Source organism: Oncorhynchus nerka, linkage group LG12, assembly GCF_034236695.1.
Source record: "Oncorhynchus nerka isolate Pitt River linkage group LG12, Oner_Uvic_2.0, whole genome shotgun sequence".
NCBI classification, from domain to species: domain Eukaryota; kingdom Metazoa; phylum Chordata; class Actinopteri; order Salmoniformes; family Salmonidae; genus Oncorhynchus; species Oncorhynchus nerka.
Genome location: NC_088407.1, coordinates 30008084 through 30026564, shown reverse-complemented (window position 1 = coordinate 30026564; position 18481 = coordinate 30008084). Strand labels below are relative to the sequence as shown.

Genomic DNA, 18481 nt, shown 5'->3' with positions numbered 1-18481 from the left:
ACTTGCTGCAGTGTAGCAGCTCAAGTTAGGCCTCCCTGAAACTCAGACCTCATGGTCAACCAAAGTGGCCCACATTTGTGATTGTTCTCCTTCCTGCTCTTTCTTGTCCCACTCCACGTCCTCATTCTCTTCCCCGTCCTCCTCCTTGTCCTCTTCCTCCTCCTCCTTGTCCTCCTCGTCCCCCTCTTACTTTCACTCCTCTTCCTCTAACTCTCTCTCTAAAATTGGCCTACATTGTTGTCCAAACCAAGAAAGCCAATTTATAGTGCTCAAGCTCTGATTACTAAGTGAAGAAATGAGCTATAAGTGTTTTCACACGTGAGCACTGGGTGTAGGTAATCGGTAAAGGAGTGTGGCATTTTGAATGGGAGTGTTTTCCAAACGAAACACAAGACCTGTTAGTTTTGAATGATGTGTTGAATGTAGAGAACTGTGTTTAGTGTTTAGCAAAAAGTGTTTTACAATTGCAAACTGAGTGTAAAGCAGATAATGTGCTTGCAGTTTTGCAGACTTGGTCTGAAGATTAGGCACATGAGTTCATGGTTTCACTGAGTGTGCCTCAAGTACTGTAATACCAACATTTTTAAGCAGACCCCCATGGTGCCTGTGTCCAAGACCACTAAGGTAACCTGCCTAAATGACTACCGACCCGTAGCACTGACGTCTGTAGCCATGAAGTGCTTCGAAAGGCTGGTCATGGCTCACATCAGCACCATTATCCCAGAAACCCTAGACCCACTCCAATTTGCGTACCGCCCCAACAGATCCACAGATGATGCAATCTCTATTGCACTCCACACTGCCCTTTCCCACCTGGACAAAAGGAACACCTATGTGAGAATGCTATTCATTGACTACAGCTCAGCGTTCAACACCATAGTGCCCTCAAAGCTCATCAATAAGCTAAGGACCCTGGGACTAAACACCTCCCTCTGCAACTGGATCCTGGACTTCCTGAGGGGCCACCCCCAGGTGGTAAGGGTAGGTAACAACACATCCGCCACACTGATTCTCAACACAGGGGCCCCTCAAGGGTGCATGCTCAGTCCCCTCCTGTACTCCTTGTTCACTCATGACTGCACGGCCAGGCACGACTCCAACACCATCATTAAGTTTGCCGATGACACAACAGTGGTAGGCCTGATCACTAACAACGACAAGACAGACAGCTTATAGAGAGGAGGTCAGAGACCTCGTGTGGTGGCCGTGTGGTGCCAGGACAACAACCTCTCCCTCAACGTGATCAAGGCAAAGGAGATGATTGTGGACTACAGGAAAAAGAGGACCGAGCATGCCCCCATTCTCATCGACGGGGCTGCAGTGGAGCAGGTTGAGAGCTTCAAGTTCCTTGGTGTCCACATCACCAACAAACTAACATGGTCCAAGCACACCAAGACTGTCGGGAAGAGGGTACGACAAAACCTATTCCCCTTCAGGAGACTGAAAAGATTTAGCATGGGTCCCCAGATCCTCAAAAGGTTCTACAGCTGCACCATCGAGGCAGTTAACCCACTGTTCCTAGGCCGTCATTTAAAATAAGAATTTGTTCTTAACTGCCTTGACTAGTTAAATAAAAGGTCAAATAAAATGTAGAAATTCTTTTTTAAATCCTGACTGGTTGCATAACTGCGTGGTTTGGCAACTACTCGGCCTTCGACCGGGGCATCACTGGGGCCAAGCTTCCTGCCATCCAGGACCTCTGTACCTGGTCAGAGGAAGGCCCTAAAAATGGTCAAAGACTCCAGCCACCCTAGTCATAGACTGTTCTTTCTGCTACCGCACGACAAGCGGTAACAGGGTGCCAAGTATAGGTCCAAGAGGCTTCTAAACAGCTTCTACCCCCAAGCCATAAGACTCCTGAACACCTAATCAAATGGCTACCTAGACTATTTACATCCCCCCCTCTTGTACACCGCTGCTACTCTCTGTTGTTATCATCTATGCATATTCACTTTAATAACTCTACCTACATGTACATATTACCTCAACTAACCGGTGCCCCCGCACATTGACTCTGTATCGGTACCCCCCTGTATATAGTTTCACTATTGTACATTTACTGCTGCTCTTTAATTACTTGTTGCTTTTATTTCTTATTCTAATCCATATTTTTTGGTTAGGGGCTCATGAGTAAGCATGTCACTGTTAGGTTTACACCTGCTGTATTCGGCGCATGTGATTTGAAGTACAACTTTAAGTTCGTAGGCGATTGTAAAAAACTAACTGTGCATACTATGCTTCAACTGCAGTTCTTACTTTCGCCACTAGGGCAGGTGATTTCTTGGGGGTCTGTACTCCCCAAGTTGCTGACGTGCTTACAAGTTATCTAGCAGTTCCCAGCTGTTAGCAGTTTATACTGGCGATAAAAACAGATGATTGCCATAATTTAAAGTCCTTACTGAATGATTTAATGAAACAAATCAAACATTAAAACACAGTTATAGAAGGTAAAGTAAAAATCCAAGCTATTGCATCTGTCATTACTTGAGTTAATATCACTTGAGTTATAGATTAGGCTATGCAAGCCATTCAAAGGATAATGTGCACCCTCTATTGGGCATAAGAATGAGCAACACACGCAAGGCATCTTCAGAGGGATTTCTGTTTTTGGTAATGCAAAAGTAATGTAACAAGTTACTTTCCACAGTAACAACTAACATTCAATGGAAGTAACATTGCAACGAGTTACTTTAAAAAGTAACTTTCCCCAACACTGAAAGTGACTTACAAGTGTGGTGAGTCTTCCCGCCACTTTTATGTTAGAAAGTGTGTTGAGCACTGGAAAGTATACTACATAAATACAAAATATTACATAGTTGCATTTTTTTCGCTTAAGTTGTTTCTAGTACATATAGCTATCACTGGATGTATACCAACAGCGATTCAAACTCAGTGATAAAAATTACACATTCACTGTGACATATTTTTCCAGGTACTTTAAAAAATCCTTCTTATCTACAAAATTTCACAAACAACTTCAATCAAATTCAAAGTGAGAATCTTTCAGTTTCATGAATAATAATTACCATGTGGAGTCATTATTTTTCACTTTTTTTCTCCATTGCCTGTCAAGCATGGCTTCAAGCACTCCATGAAAGCAAGGAAAGTATAGCACACATGATATGGCGATGTACTGGACAAAAAGAACACCCATATGTAAAAGACAGCTTTTGCTTTAGCTGCCCATCATCACAAGAGCAGTGTGTGGTAGGTCAGAGACCATGTGGTGTGAATTTACTGTCTTGTCACTGGTGGATATGAAAAATGGGGCCTCGGCAAGCGCCAGCTTATGGAGACTGTTTTTGGTCCTTGTTCTCTCCTTACATTTGGCTATAAAATCTACTGAACAGCTGAGAATATAGTCAGAACATAAATACTGGATGAACACCTGGATGAATAACAGATGAATTATTTCAGCCGTACTTCATTTCTTAAGATGAAAGGAACAATGCACATCAGCTAACACAAAGAGAGAACTTTGGAATGGGTTGTGTTTTATGAGCCACATGCCAAAGACAAAAGGTCCATCATGTAAATCGCATGGACAATAAAGCTTTATGAATTTGAATACTAGACAGACGCTGCAAACCCACTCCCTATTGCTCCATAACGACTTGGGCCCAGTGGCTGCATGCATTCCTAGCCTCTGTTTTGCACTCTTCGGAATGCACTGGAACACATGAACCCCGCCTTTAGCTGTCTTATTGATTTTCTCTCCATCAGTCTCCTTTGCGCTCAGTGTACACCCAGCATCCCAGCACGTCAGCATTGCCAAGACTGTTACGCTATATCCAGCCTGTTTATCAAGAACGGCCTGGACTCTCTTTGAACTACTGTGCACAGTATCAAAACTCAGAAAGGAAATATTATTGGCTGGTGGTGGGGTTGGGGTGGGGGGGGGTCATTCAGTCTTTAATCTCCACCAGTTTCCCCCAGGGGTGTATTATTTGGCACTGGATGGCACAGTGGGAGGTGGGCTGAGTAAATCGAGGGGCTTTGGTTGGCAGACCAAGACGTCCAGGAACGTATTGGTCTGCTGCACGAGCAGGTCCAAGACGAGCCCTGTACACACTGTGCTCTAGGAGTACTGTAGCTGAGAAGATATTCAGCAACTCTTGGCAAGGCAAAGGAAGTTCAAAAATAACTATTTCATTGTAAAAACCGCCACGTTTCTGGGTGTACTGTAAAATCTAACAAACATCCGACATCTAGGGACTATTACACATGTTCTCTGGGGCATTGCAGATAAGACGAGAGCACTTTTGCCTTTCAATCATGTGATTGCCTGTGATTGTAGAATGCAGGACAAGCATACACAACAATCACAATTCTTGTTGGCTTTTGTAACTTCATAACTACTACATAAACATGACAAAGGTGTTTTTCTTGGTTTTGCTGTACTTCAAACGTGTTTCATATCATGTTACCCTGTCATTTGAATGTATATAGCACTCTCAATGTAGTGCTGTTGCTACTGCAGCTAGACGGTTTGTGTCATGGAAAAGTGCATCAGTCCCCAGAGAATCCTTCTGCACACACAGCAACAAAAGCCAATGTTTGAGGCAGAGTCTGACACACAGACAGGCTCAAAAAGGGTGAGACTTATCTCCAAAATGGTTTCCTCTAGCATGTCAATGTCTCATAGAAAGAGCTAGCCTGAAACACAGCAATATCAGTGTGGATTCCAGGCTACTAGTAGGATATTGTATAGGCTAAACTGCAAGGTATCACAAGCACAGCTAGAGGGAGGTGTGCTTGCATTTGCTCTCATAGGCACCTGTTTCTGTCTGAGAATTTGTTTCATCAGAGGACCAAGGGACATATTTGGGTTTGACTGGGAATATTTTATACCCCTTTCCTAACTATACGGACAATGATCTCGAACATATAACGTTGGATTTGGGATAAATAGTCAGTGATATTTGACCTCCACACATGTTCTTAAATAATTGATATCCAACCAATGGGATTGTGTGGTGACCATGTGTTTTCATACTCTATGGGTTGGTTTCCCAGGCCCAGAGAAAGCATAAGTTGTACTTTAACACAAAGAGAATCTCCATTAAGTGATTTTTGGTACAGGAGCAGGCCTAATCTGCCTGGGAAACAGGTCCTTTCTTCAGTATATAGTCTACATTATTATTGTTATTATTATTCTTATTAACAATACTGCCGATATGTAGATAATATAGTGTACTGTAAATTTACGGTACTATAGATTTCTGCCCGGTGCTTGTAAATTGACACAGCTGGTGGTCTATCTCGTAGCGGGTGCTAATCCCAGCGTGATGCTCAAAAATACAAGTGAAGAAAATATCCCGAGGTCAATGGGTTGGTATAGGGTTACTAATGAGGTGGGGTGAAAGGGTGAGAGGGAATAGGCTTCACGGGTGGTATAACTCAAAATGTCATAAAAGGCAGACCTATATTTGACTGTCAATACGTTTTTGACCAATCATAGTAGTCGTTTTTTTGGGAGAGATGTCATGGGGTCAAACAGTGATCGACAGGATGACACGTATCAAAGCTTCAGTCCCCCATCATTAATGATTAGCTTACTACAAACAAAATAAACACAAAGATAGATCAGGGAGGGAGGGAGGGGGAATAAAAGAGAAAACAAATCCAAAACTGGTAGGAGCGGAAGTAGGAAGAAGAGGAAGCTTGGTCGGTAAGGAAAAACAAAACTTATGGATGAAAAAAAATGCTTTGGCAAGACCTTAGCCCCAAGCACACATCAAAATTGACCCCAAAAATCTTAGTCTCCATTGAAAATGTGTGGTTTGAATTGAAGAGGGCAGTCCATAAGCACAGACGAAGGAAATCAAGGATCCGGAAGGTTTCTGTACGGAGAAATGGTCTAAGATCCCTCCCAATGTGTTGTCCAAATAATTATGAAAAAGGCTGAGATTTGTTTTTATTACTTGTTAACAAAATCTCTTTCTCTGAGTAATTGTATTAGTATGACATAATATAACGTACACATTTTTTTGAGCATACATTATAGCTCAATGTTTGAATTATTTATTTTATACAGTCATTTTTGCTCATTTTTATCAAGGGTGTCAATAATTTCAGACCCCACTGTATATTAACCTCTCATTGGTTAATGGCCTGCAAATAGTGATGGACTTACTAGCGACTGACATGCTTTCTAGGTAAACAAGCGTATGGCTTGGAATTAAGACAACAGCTTTCCCCTTGGACAATCGAACACCCTTTCATGGTTCAAGAGCAGAAATCTGAGGATTAAACAAATCCTGTGGAATCCCAGGAGCTTTTGTCCATACAAAGCAACATGAATGGGAATGAGAAACCGCCCCCCGATTTCTGAAGACGTCTCAGTGGAAAGAATAATAAATGTCTCTTATCCATGATGGCGGAGGCCATTCGTTTCCTTAACAGACAGTACTGAGGAGACGGCATCACTTCCACGACTAGTGCCGGAGCCCGGGCTGCCACGGATACAGCAAACACAGCAGCAAAATATATCACAGTCACCCCTTGGCTGCGAGCCAAAGTTAACATGGTCAATTGCCCATTTTTATTGCTCACGTCATCCCCTTTACTCCCCTCCCTGCAGCAGTTAACAGCTAACGGCAGCGGTGCAAGTCGACGGTGAGAGAGTAGGCGAATAATGTGAATCTGTGCTTTTTCTAAAAAGGCAGATAAAGATGTTGGAGATGAATGATTCAAGTAAATGCATATAGCTACTGTATGTCTACACTGTTCGCAGTTGTCCCTGATTACTTAACACTTGTTATCAAGATACTTCACCTGCACCAACAGTTTCTTTGTACTAATGCTACATGCAAATTCATGGTGATGCATGTTGAACTGATATACATTCCACTATGTTAAGCAATATCTATGCCTACCTTGTTCTTGCTTGTTCTTAAGCACAACTAATTCGTATATCACATGAAATGGATGACATGGTACACAATTGGATAGCATAGTACACAAACAACGGGACTCGTTCCGGCTCATGAGCCCGCCCTTTCAAAACTACTGGCTCAAATTAGACTAAAGTTTGAGTGCCTCTTCAAGATCCTCAACACACGTGGACTACTTGTCCTGTGCATGATATGATACATTCATACTAGAGGTCGACAGATTATTGGAGGACCAAAAAAAGCCGATACTGATTAATCGGCCGATTTTTTAAATGTATTTATTTGTAATAATGACAATTACAACAAGACTGAATGAACACTTTTATTTTAACTTATTATAATAAATCAATAAAATCAATTTAGCCTCAAATAAATAATGAAACATGTTCAGTTTGGTTTAAATAATGCAAAAACAAAGTGTTGGAGAAGAAACTAAAAGTGCAATGTAAAAAAGCTAACGTTTAAGTTCCTTGCTCAGAACATGAGAATATAAGTCTTCAATATTCACAGGTAAGAAGTTTTAGGTTGTAGTTTAGGTTGTAGACTATTTATCTCTATACCATTTGTATTTCATATACCTTTGACTATTGGATGTTCTTATAGGCACTATACTATTGCCGGTGTAACAGTATAGCTTCCGTCCCTCTCCTCGCCCCTACCTGGGCTCGAACCAGGGACACATCGACAACAGCCACCTTCGAAGCAACGTTACCCATCGCTCCACAAAAGCCGCGGCCCTTGCAGAGCAAGGGGAATAACTACTCCAAGTCTCAGAGCGAGTGACGTTTGAAACGCTATTAGCGTGCACCCCGCTAACTAGCTAGCCATTTCACATCGGTTACACCAGCCATTAGGCTGATAGGCTTGAAGTCATAAACAGCGCTGTGCTTGCGAAGAGCTGCTGGCAAAACACACGAAAGTGCAGTTTGAAAGAATAGTTTCCGTCCCTCTCCTCGCCCCAGGAACACATTGACAACAGTCACATTTGAAGCATCGTTACCCATCGCTCCACAAAAGCCCTCAAGGGCCGAGGGTGACTGTTGTCTATGTGTTCCTGGGGCGAGGAGAGGGACGGAAGCTATACTTCAAGGTCTAAGAGTGAGTGACGTCACCGATTGAAACGCTATTAGCGCACACCCAGCTAACTAGCTAGCCATTTCACATAGGTTAAACCAGCCCAATCTGGGAGTTGATAGGCTTGAAATCATAAACAGCGCAATGCTTGAAGCACAGCGAAGAGCTGCTGGCAAATGCACGAAAGTGCAGTTTGAATGAATGCTTATGAGCCTGCTGCTGCCTACCACCGCTCAGTCAGACTGCTCTATCAAATATCAAATCATAGACTTAATTATAACATAATAACACACAGAAATACGAGCCTTAGGTCATTAATATGGTATCCAGAAACTATAATTTCGAAAACAAAACGTTTATTCTTTCAGTGAAATACGGAACCGTTCCGTATTTTATCTAACGGGTGGCATCCTTAAGTCTAAATATTCCTGTTACATTGCACAACCTTCAATGTTATGTCATAATTACGTAAAATTCTGGCAAATTAGTTCGCAACGAGCCAGGCGGCCCAAACTGTTGCAGATACCCTGAATCTGCGTGTAATGAACGCAAAAGAAGTGACACAATTTCCCTAGTTTAATATTGCCTGCTAATATTGCCTGGATTTCTTTCAATGAAATATGCAGGTTTAACAAATATTTACTTCTGTGTATTGATTTTAAGAAAGGCATTGATGTTTATGGTTAGGTACATTCGTGCAACGATTGATTCAATGACAAATTAACAAGCCCCCGCATCGATTATACTCAAACGCAGGACAAGCTAGATAAACTAGTAATATCATCAACCATCAACCATTAACTAGTGATTATGTTAAGATTGATTGTTTTTATAAGATACGTTTAATGCTAGTCTCCTCGTGGAATGCAATGTAATCGGCCATGATCGGTGTCCAAAAATGCCGATTACCGAATGGTATGAAAACTTGAAATCGGCCCTAATAAAATCGGCCATTCCGATTAATCGGTCGACCTCTAATTCATACATCCAAATTATGTTAGTTGAAGTATCAATGTATTCTAGGGACAAAACCAGTGAATAGAACGCACAATTCCCCCCCCCCAAAAAAAATGTATCTATTATTATTTTCTATGAGAAAGCTGACACGTGATTTTGTTTCAAAACCATCATCATTACCAGATTATAATTCCTGGATAAATATAGGCCTAGCAGTTTCCCAGTCAATAGCCGCATTACCTCCCATGGCCTCGATTGTGGTAATGAACCATCTCTAATCTCTCTCTTATGTAACTAGGGGTATTCACATTGTATGTAGCTGCTAGTTAGTGGTAATTCAATAATGGCACTACCCATAGTGTTTTAGAGGAAAGAACATGTTCTGATGCTTTGGTTTTGACATTGGTGGGTACATTGTGAATAAGAAGGGCGTTTTGGAGAATACGTTCGGAGTCCTGTCATGAATTAGTTTGGTCGATGTCAATCATGATTACAAACAGCCAATGGTCTCTGGATGGTTCCTTGGTGAATGGGCAGAGCTGGTTAACCGGGTTGATACAGACACACCCACACACACAGATGTACTGTACACACATTAGTACAGTACATATCTCATTTGCAGCATCTGCATTTTCTGTGAGTACCGGCAATCCCACAAAGGGGCACTTCTGTGTTTGCTAACTAGGCAGAGGTTGGAGAAGGAGTGCACCTCAATGTGATGGCTATTTTCCTAAAACCTGACAGTAACTCATGGAGATGTATACTTTATTGTAGCTGTTATACTTTGTACCTATAATCACATGTACAGTAGATAGGAGAGTCAAGTAATATCATTTGAAAAGCAAAATGCATTCTCCAGTCAATAGGTTTAGTAGGCCACAACATCTGGTTTATATGCCACAGCATCAACAGCCTGTTTTACGTCTTTTCATGTACTTTTTAACAGTTCTGAAAAGAGCAAGCCCAACAACGTGGCCCTGTTTTTTAACGCTAGCGGTTGTCCCCGTTTCCAAACAAAGTCTGCCCATTACCAATAATAGAAACAAGTATGGGATTGAAAAGCCAGACAGTGATGCTGAAAATATCCCAGCTGTCCATCAAATGGCTGCATTTGGGGTGAAACAGCATTTAGCCGCATGGTGACCAGCCCAACTAATCCAAAAATAAACATGAGCTGATTTCTCTCCACCAAGGGGATTGGTCAATATGTTTGTTAGGCACATTGGGTCATGCTAACCTAAATGGCTAGCTGTGAGAGAAACATCAACAGTTCAAACTAAGTGAATGAAAACATAGAATTTGGATCTGGGAGGTGTCAGATGTCATTTTCCTGATAACTCCAAATGATTGAATGCAGCTTATTGCTTTTATCTACAGTGTTGGGAATTGTGGGAAAATGGCTTGGGTTGGTGGGTGCCAGAGGAGATGGGTTTGTCATTTGAGCCTCTGGGCAAGGCACTGTGTTCAGCAAATCACTAGCTGTTGACTGGGGGATTTTCTCAAGGTGAGAAGTCAGGGCAAGCAGAGGCAGAAATTCTCAGAGGGCCATTTACTATGTACTGTACAGTCAGTGTCTCCTTGCAGAGCTGGCAAAGTCTAAGTAATTCATTTTCTATTAAAATGCTATTCACAACCCAGCCAAAACAGGGTAGTGTTGACTATTAGTGGCTTGGTTTGCTGTTGAATTTGCAGTCAATACCTGTTTGGTCTCTAATTCGGAAAGCTATACTTTGCATGGGTGGGTTGTGTGTGTGGGTAGAAAAACTCACTCATTTGGAGCTTAACAAACTTGAAAAGTATGTAAATGCAAATAAAATTGGCTGCTTTCAAGGCAGTTTAATGCCTATCCTCATTGTTATGAAATATGGCATAGATCTAATGAAAAGGCTCCTGAAATTCTATATATCACATCTACTGTGCTACACATAGAGACCACGCATTGTTACTCTCCCTTCCGGGATGGCTATAAGGCCCTCACTTCAGCAAATCAGGCCACACCTCCATCTGCTCCTCCCTGCCTATAGGCAGATACTTATGCATGAAGCAACCGTGGTAAGGACTGTTCAAAGTTGGTCTGACCAATAGGAATCTATGCTTCAAGACTGTTTTGATCACGTGGACTGGGAAATGTTCCGGGTCACCTCTGAGAATAGTATCGATGTATACACATACTCGGTGACTGGGTTTATCAGGAAGTGCATAGAAGATGTTGTTCCTCCCGTGACGATTAGAACTTATGCAAACCAAAAACTGTGGATAGATGGCAGCATTTGCGCAAAAACTGAATTTAACCACAGCAAGGTGACTGGGAATATGGACATGTACAAACAGACCAGCTATGACCTCCATAAGGCAATCAAAGAGGCAAAACATCAGTACAGGGACAAAGTGGAGTCACAATTCAATGGCTCAGATACGAGACGCATGTGGCAGGGACTCCACATAATCATGGATTGTCAAAGGGAAAGCCAGCCATGTCACGAACACTGATGCCTCGCTCCCGCACAAGCTAAAACACCTGTTCTCCTTCAAGAAAAACAACACGTGGACCCCAGCCGCTCATGACGACCCGATCTCTCTGGCCCACGTGAGTAAAACATTCAAGCATGTTAACCCTCGCAAGCCTGCCCGGACCAGATGGCATTCCAAGTCACATCCTCAGAGCATACTGACATATTCAATCTCTCCCTATCCCAGTCTGTTAGAAGCTAGTTAAGGATCATATCACCTCGACCTTACCTGACACCCTAGACCCACTACAATTTGCATACTGCCCCAACAGACGACACAATCGCCATGGCTCCGCACACTGCCCTATCCCACCTGGATAAGAGTAACGGTGCTGTTAATGGGAATGTAATGGAGCAAAGGTGCTCTGCACAGGTAGACCCCTATCTGTGCACATGCCTGACTGTCTGCAATGCCAATGACCCAGAGCTGGAAATGAGAGGCCGTTGATTCCCGGGAGTCATTTACGTTAGGTATAAATCGGACAATGACCCGTCAATGCACGAGCTGCAAATATACAGTAATATTCGGGCAGACTCAGTATTACAGAGCGATGCTGACGCGTCCCAAATCTGTGGATTCAACTGCTGATATGCAAGCTGTCCACAAGGTCAAAAAACAACTTGTGGAAGTTGCTTCTAAACTTTGAAAGATGTTGAGCCATCTTTATGTATAGATATTCAGTGACATCGCTTCAAATCAAGGACTAGCCTACGTCCAAGGTGAGAATGTCCAACGTTGGGAAGAAAATAGGCTCAGTATGTATGCAATGCACCCCACTGATACCAAACACACTTTTTTGTTAATCTTTTCCTGTAAGCACAGAAACATTCCTAGCCTATTGAGTGACTGGTATCAAGTTATTGTCAAATCAAACATGTTTCTAGTGTGAATGCACTTCCGTGTTTGTTGTTGAAATGCACCAACTGTATTTCTAACTCTGTTTTCCTAGGGACTTCTTCAGGTGTTTTGTATCAAATGAAAGCATTGATAGTGATCATCCCTTTGAAGAATCCCTCCCACCCAGGGAGGGAGTAACGTCCACTCCCACGCTGTAAAAGGCCAGTGTCCTTTGCATGGTTTTGAATTGGTGATTGTAGATAAGGGCTCAGTGGCGTGGGCTCTTAGCTCACATCGCTTAAAATGATTAACACACTGCTAAACTTGTTCCCTGGTCTGAGAGGAAGCACTATGTGTCCCCCAGGGAAACGTTGGCTGAGGGACAAGACATTGTCTCATCTATGGCTCACAAGTATTTCCTGGGGAAAGCCTGGGCCACTCAGATACGCTGTGGCCCCCTTTAATCGCACAGCCAAATCAAATCAATTGATCGCCACGTCCCGATTTCCTTGACCACTCTTTGCCATTGCACAGCTTTGTTTGAAAGACAATGTCTATCAAACACGAGCTTGTGAGACCTTTGGCCCACCTGAAAATAATTAGCCCATATTGGATTGTACAACCAATTGTATCTAGAGTGGGATCTTCACTGCATTAAAGTGGATTAATAGAACCTGAGCCCAAAGCAGCAAAAATGACATTGCATCTCTTTAAACTGTCCCAAATTCAGGTAGCTGATAACACTCATAACACTTCTTCTTCACTTCTATCAACAAAAATTAATTGCACCCTAAAACAAACTGTTAAGCAGTATATGGAAGCCATTCAAAGAGCTTCAGAATCTGGGAATTAAGAAGAAACAGATGATGGGAAGCTGTGGTTAGATTAACTTTGTAAGTCTGTGGCCATTTATAAAAAGAGTGCCCTAAATGTATTTATGTATAAATGTCATGACATAATAAAGCCACAGCCAAATTGTGTTTCTGAGTGACAATCATGTAGTATTCGTGTTTGGTCAACAATTCAAAGAATGAACCGTAAAAGTTGTATTTGATTTTAATTACGAGAGCTTTAAATGACCTCACGGTTTGTCTCTGGGATGGATGTGACCTTGTTTAACCTCTCTTTCTCCAAGCGCAATGGGTTAAGGAGTTACATTTTCTATTTCCATAAAGGAAATGAGAATGGCATCAACACAGAGGAACTTCTAACAGACGTGCACACATGCCCTCTCACACACAAAATAGAGACACACAGACAGACTGTAACGATCTTCTTCATCTGATGAGGAGAATGAAAGATCGGACCAAAATGCAGCGTCATAAGTGTCCATTTGAATGAAATATAACTGAACACTGAATACAAAATAACCAAAGTGAAACAATGAAAATGGAAACAGTTCTGTACGGTGAAACACAGACACAGAAAACAACTACCCACAAACCATAGTGGGAAATCAGGCTGCCTAAGTATGGTTCTCAATCAGAGACAACGATTGACAGCAGCATCTGATTGGGAACCATACCAGGCCAAACATAGAACTATAACACATAGAACAAAAACGTAGAATGCCCACCCCAACTCACACCCTGACCAAACTAAAATAGAGACATAAAAAAGGAACTAAGGTCAGGACGTGACACAGACACATCTGCATAGTGTGAACAAGCACTGTTAAAGGCTACTAGTAAAATACAGAAGTGTGGCAAAGTAACCTATACTAAAGAATATAATACAATAATAGAATGCACAATACTTGCACTCAAAAAAAATGCTTTAATTGTATTCCATTGCTTCCTTTATATAACAGGATTGGGCAGATGGTGTTTGGGTGACAGGAGTCCTATATCACATTGTTGTACAACTGATTTCAGTTCTTCATAATCGTCAAGCAGTGTTGTAGGCCTAATAGTTGCCACATTTCTGGCGTCTGTAGGCTGTGTGTAGCTTATAAGCAGTAGGCTATCAGCATGTATAAATAATATAAAAATGCATATGACTCTTTTCCACACCTGAAACCAGTATGGTAACCGACTTGAAACCACATTAGTAAAGGCATATCCCAGTGGGCATACAATGTGATGAAGACATATTTTTCTAGTTAGAATTTGGTCGAGACGCCATATAACCAGATCACAACCAGATTAAGACGTATTTTTCATGACACCAATTAATAGACACCAGCCTACATAAAACATGTGCATAGTGTTTGTGGGCCATGCACCCAGTGGATGTAAGACACTAGAACCATTATAATGATTAAAATGTGAGTGTTTTTTTTCAGCAGGGTTTGCATGACTCAGTTTAGCACAGTTGGCAAACAACAGCTGGCAGAGTGCACCAAAGTGGGTAAGGGTCTCAAGGCATATGGTACCCAATGAACACGGTGTGCTCAGGCCTATTCCGTTTGAGACTCGGCACTACATTTGAGTCATTTAGCAGACACTCTTATCCAGAGTGACTTACAGTTAGTGCATTCATCTTACGATAGCTAGGTGGGACAACACCATATCACAGTCACATTTTTCCTCAATAAAGTAGCTATCAACAAAGTCAGAGCTAGTAAGGGGGAAAAAGTGTGTTAATTCACAAAAGGAAAAACATATATATACAGTTGAAATCAGAAGTTTACATACACTTAGGTTGGAGTCATTAAAACTCGACCTCAGAAAAAATATGTAGACCCCCACAAGCCTGGTTCATCTATGGGAGCAATTTCCAAACACCTGAAGGTACCACATTCATCTGTACAAACAATAGTATGCAAGTATAAACACCATGGGACCACACAGCCGTCATACCGCTCAGGAAGGAGACACGTTCTGTCTCCTAGAGATGAACGTACCTTGGTGCAACAACAGAACAGCAGAAAAGGACCTTGTGAAGAAGCTGGAGGAAACAGGTACAAAAGTATCTATATCCACAGTAAAACGAGTCCTATATATCGACATAACCTGAAAGGCTGCTCAGAAAGGAAGAAGCCACTGCTCCAAAACCGCCATAAAAAAGCCAGACTACAGTTTGCAACTGCACATGGGGACAAAGATCGTACTTGTTGGAGAAATGTCCTCTGTTCTGATGAAACAAAAATAGAACTGTTTGGCCATAATGACCATCGTTATGTTTGGAGGGAAAGGGTCAGGCTTGCAAGCCAAAGAACACCATCCCAACCGTGAAGCATGGGGGTGGCAGCATCATGTTGTGGGGGTGCTTTGCTGCAGGAGGGACTAGTGCACTTCACAGAATAGATGGCATCATGAGGAAGTAAAATTATGTGGATATATTGAAGCAACATCTCAAGACATCAGTCAGAAAGTTAAAGCTTGGTTGCAAATGACCCCAAGCATACTTCTAAAGTTGTGGCAAAGTGACTTAAGGACAACAAAGTCAATGTATTGGAGTGGCCATCACAAAGCCCTGACCTCAATCCTATAGAAGATGTGTGGGCAGAACTGAAAAAGCATGTGCGAGCAAGGAGACCTACAAACCTGACTCAGTTATATCAGCTCTGTCAGGAGGAATGGGCCAAAATTCACCCAACTTATTGGGGGAAGCTTGTGGAAGGCTACCCGAAACGTTTGACCCGAGTTAAACAATGTAAAGGCAATGCTAACAAATACTAATTGAGTGTATGTAAACTTCTGACCCACTGGGAATGTGATGAAAGAAATAAAAGATGAAATAAATAATTCTCTCTCCTATTATTCTGACATTTCACATTTTTTAAATAAAGTAGTTATCCTCACTAACCTAAGACAGGGAATTTGTACTCTGATTAAATGTCAGGAATTGTGAAAAACTGAGTTAAAATGTATTTGGCTAAGGTGTATGTAAACTTCCGACTTCAACTGTATATATATTTAGCTATTGTAGCCATTTGTTGTAGCTAGCTAGCTTTTTGATATAGGTTTAGTTAATGACAGTAAATGTGTGTATGTGTGTGTATTCTATCTGTGTTTGTGTGTGTGAGGGAGAGGTAGGAAGAAAGAGAGATGATCACAATAACTTTAGAAAACATTGTTATGTCAACATTGTGTGTGTGAGAGAGAGGGATGGTTGGTAAATACACAAATATGAAACATTGATTTTGTGTATGTGTGTGTGTGTGTGTGTGTGTGTGTGTGTGTGTGTGTGTACCCCAATTTGGATGTGAAGATCTCTTGATTCCCTCTTCAAGAGGGCTCTTGTATTTTTGTGTATTTTGTATTTGACAATACGATACATTTTCAGATACTATGCCTGCTCCCCCTCAACACTCATTCTAACTTCACACCTCTCAACTGCCTTTTTCCATTCATGATTCTCTTTTGTTGCAGGAATCTTCTATCGTGGATGGAAGGATGGAACAAAGGGAAGAAGTACAGAAGTTATTCAGCCTGCTGACAAAGTAATGTAAATAGACAGCAAAACATAGGCACTCTTTCTATCTGTCTGCCTGTCTCTGTCTGTCTGCCAGATTGCTGAGGGGCAACATAGTCAATGTACTTTGCTAGACTAAGTGAAAACTTTAGGTAATGGCTAATCATGATCCATCTCCATCTTACCATTCCTAAAACATGTCAATAACCCGATGCATGGCCTCTACAGCAGTTCTTGGCCACCCTCTCAGTTATTAGTGACCTATTCTATTCCTATTCTAATATACGTTTGTAAAGGAAATAAAATGTTTTTGTTTTTTTTTTTTTTGCCACCCTTCTGTCCTGATTCAACAGACACCTCCCCTGGTGGGTCATGTACATTTTCTCCCATTCCTCTCTTATTCATTCTCCCTGTCGCTCACTAAAACTCACACACACACGTGCACAGTTACAGAGAACAGAAAGAGATTTGACAATTACACCCCTTTCTAACAATGTTTCTTGCCGCAATGATATGAAAGACAACTTGTGAAAAATATAATATTTTATTATATCTATATTTTCTCTTTAAAACATAAAAATGATCATTATCCAACTAGGCTAATTTTGATATCCTCTTTCTTGTTTCAGATTGATGATAAATTCATTAATGTCCCACTTCAATATAAAGGCACAGAGGACAAAACATGCCGTTGCTACCATTCCTCCATTCCATTGAAGTTGCTAAGTTAATGTGGGGTTGCGACCATTGACATGGACAGTGTAACATTTTTAGTAGAATCTGTTACAAATATTTGATTGTGCGTTACTGTTCTGTCATGTCCTGCATGCCCACATTATGCCAGTTGTTTATGTATTGCTTACTGTAAGTGTCATTGATTGGTTGATTTGTTGGTGGAGGAGAATACAAAGTATGTATATGAGCAAGTTGCTCTTTTTTGAAGACATCTCTAAGCTATAACTGCCACAAACTTCTTTAACTAGTACCATGGAAATACTTTTAGTCAGCTAAGTCCAAAGTTTTGTCAGGAATGTCATTTTCTAGTTATTTTACAATCTCAAATTGATGAAGTTGTAATGCGCTGATTCGCTTCACTGCAGATCTGACCCATCACACCACTCTTCAAGAGGGCCACTATGCTCCAGATCGCCTTCTGTGCTCTGAGGTCCAGGATGAGGATCTACTCATTCTAATTAGTACAACAAAACAATTGGCTTAATATAGTCTCGTTATTGTTATTTTATTGTGATATTACTTGACTGTATTTAGTAAATATTTTCTTAAAACTGCATTTTTGGTTAAGGGCTTGTAAGTAAGTAAGCAGTTCACGGTAAGGTCTACACATGTTGTATTCAGCGCATGTGACAGATACATTTAGATTTTATTTGATGATATATATTCTGTCCCAGTCTCTCTATGCATGTAATGTCTTTGGGTGAACTATGAAACAATTACTGTATGCAGAATGGGGAAGTAGATTTGTTTTTGCCATTGCTTTACCTATATCTAAATGTAAGAATATGCTGCAGATTTAAACTTGAATTGATGCCTATGGTAACAAATAGAAATGTAATTATCAATGTTTTCAATATCAAACTTTGTCCTCTGCAACACTTTTTACAGTACGTAATAAACTGTTACCAGGTCATGATGAGGTCTTAACTGTGACCAGTGAATAATATAGCACATAATATAGTGGTAAAAATTATGACCAGCTGGTCATATGTTGGTCAGAAAAAAAGTCACATTACATTTTTTATTTATTTTCAACCAGTTTGCGACCAGAACAAGACCTATTAAAAACACGTTAAACTAACATATTCTGAACCAGTGTTGCCTACTGGGTA

General features: G+C 41.2%; 1 long non-coding RNA gene across 1 annotated transcript; it reads left to right on the top strand.

The window, feature by feature from the left end:
- Positions 1–11076: 11076 nt before the first annotated feature.
- Positions 11077–18432, top strand: LOC115138081 (uncharacterized). Its single transcript, XR_003864885.2, has 3 exons — positions 11077–11514; positions 16592–16662; positions 17264–18432. It is a non-coding gene; the product is annotated as an uncharacterized LOC115138081 (long non-coding RNA).
- Positions 18433–18481: the final 49 nt, after the last annotated feature.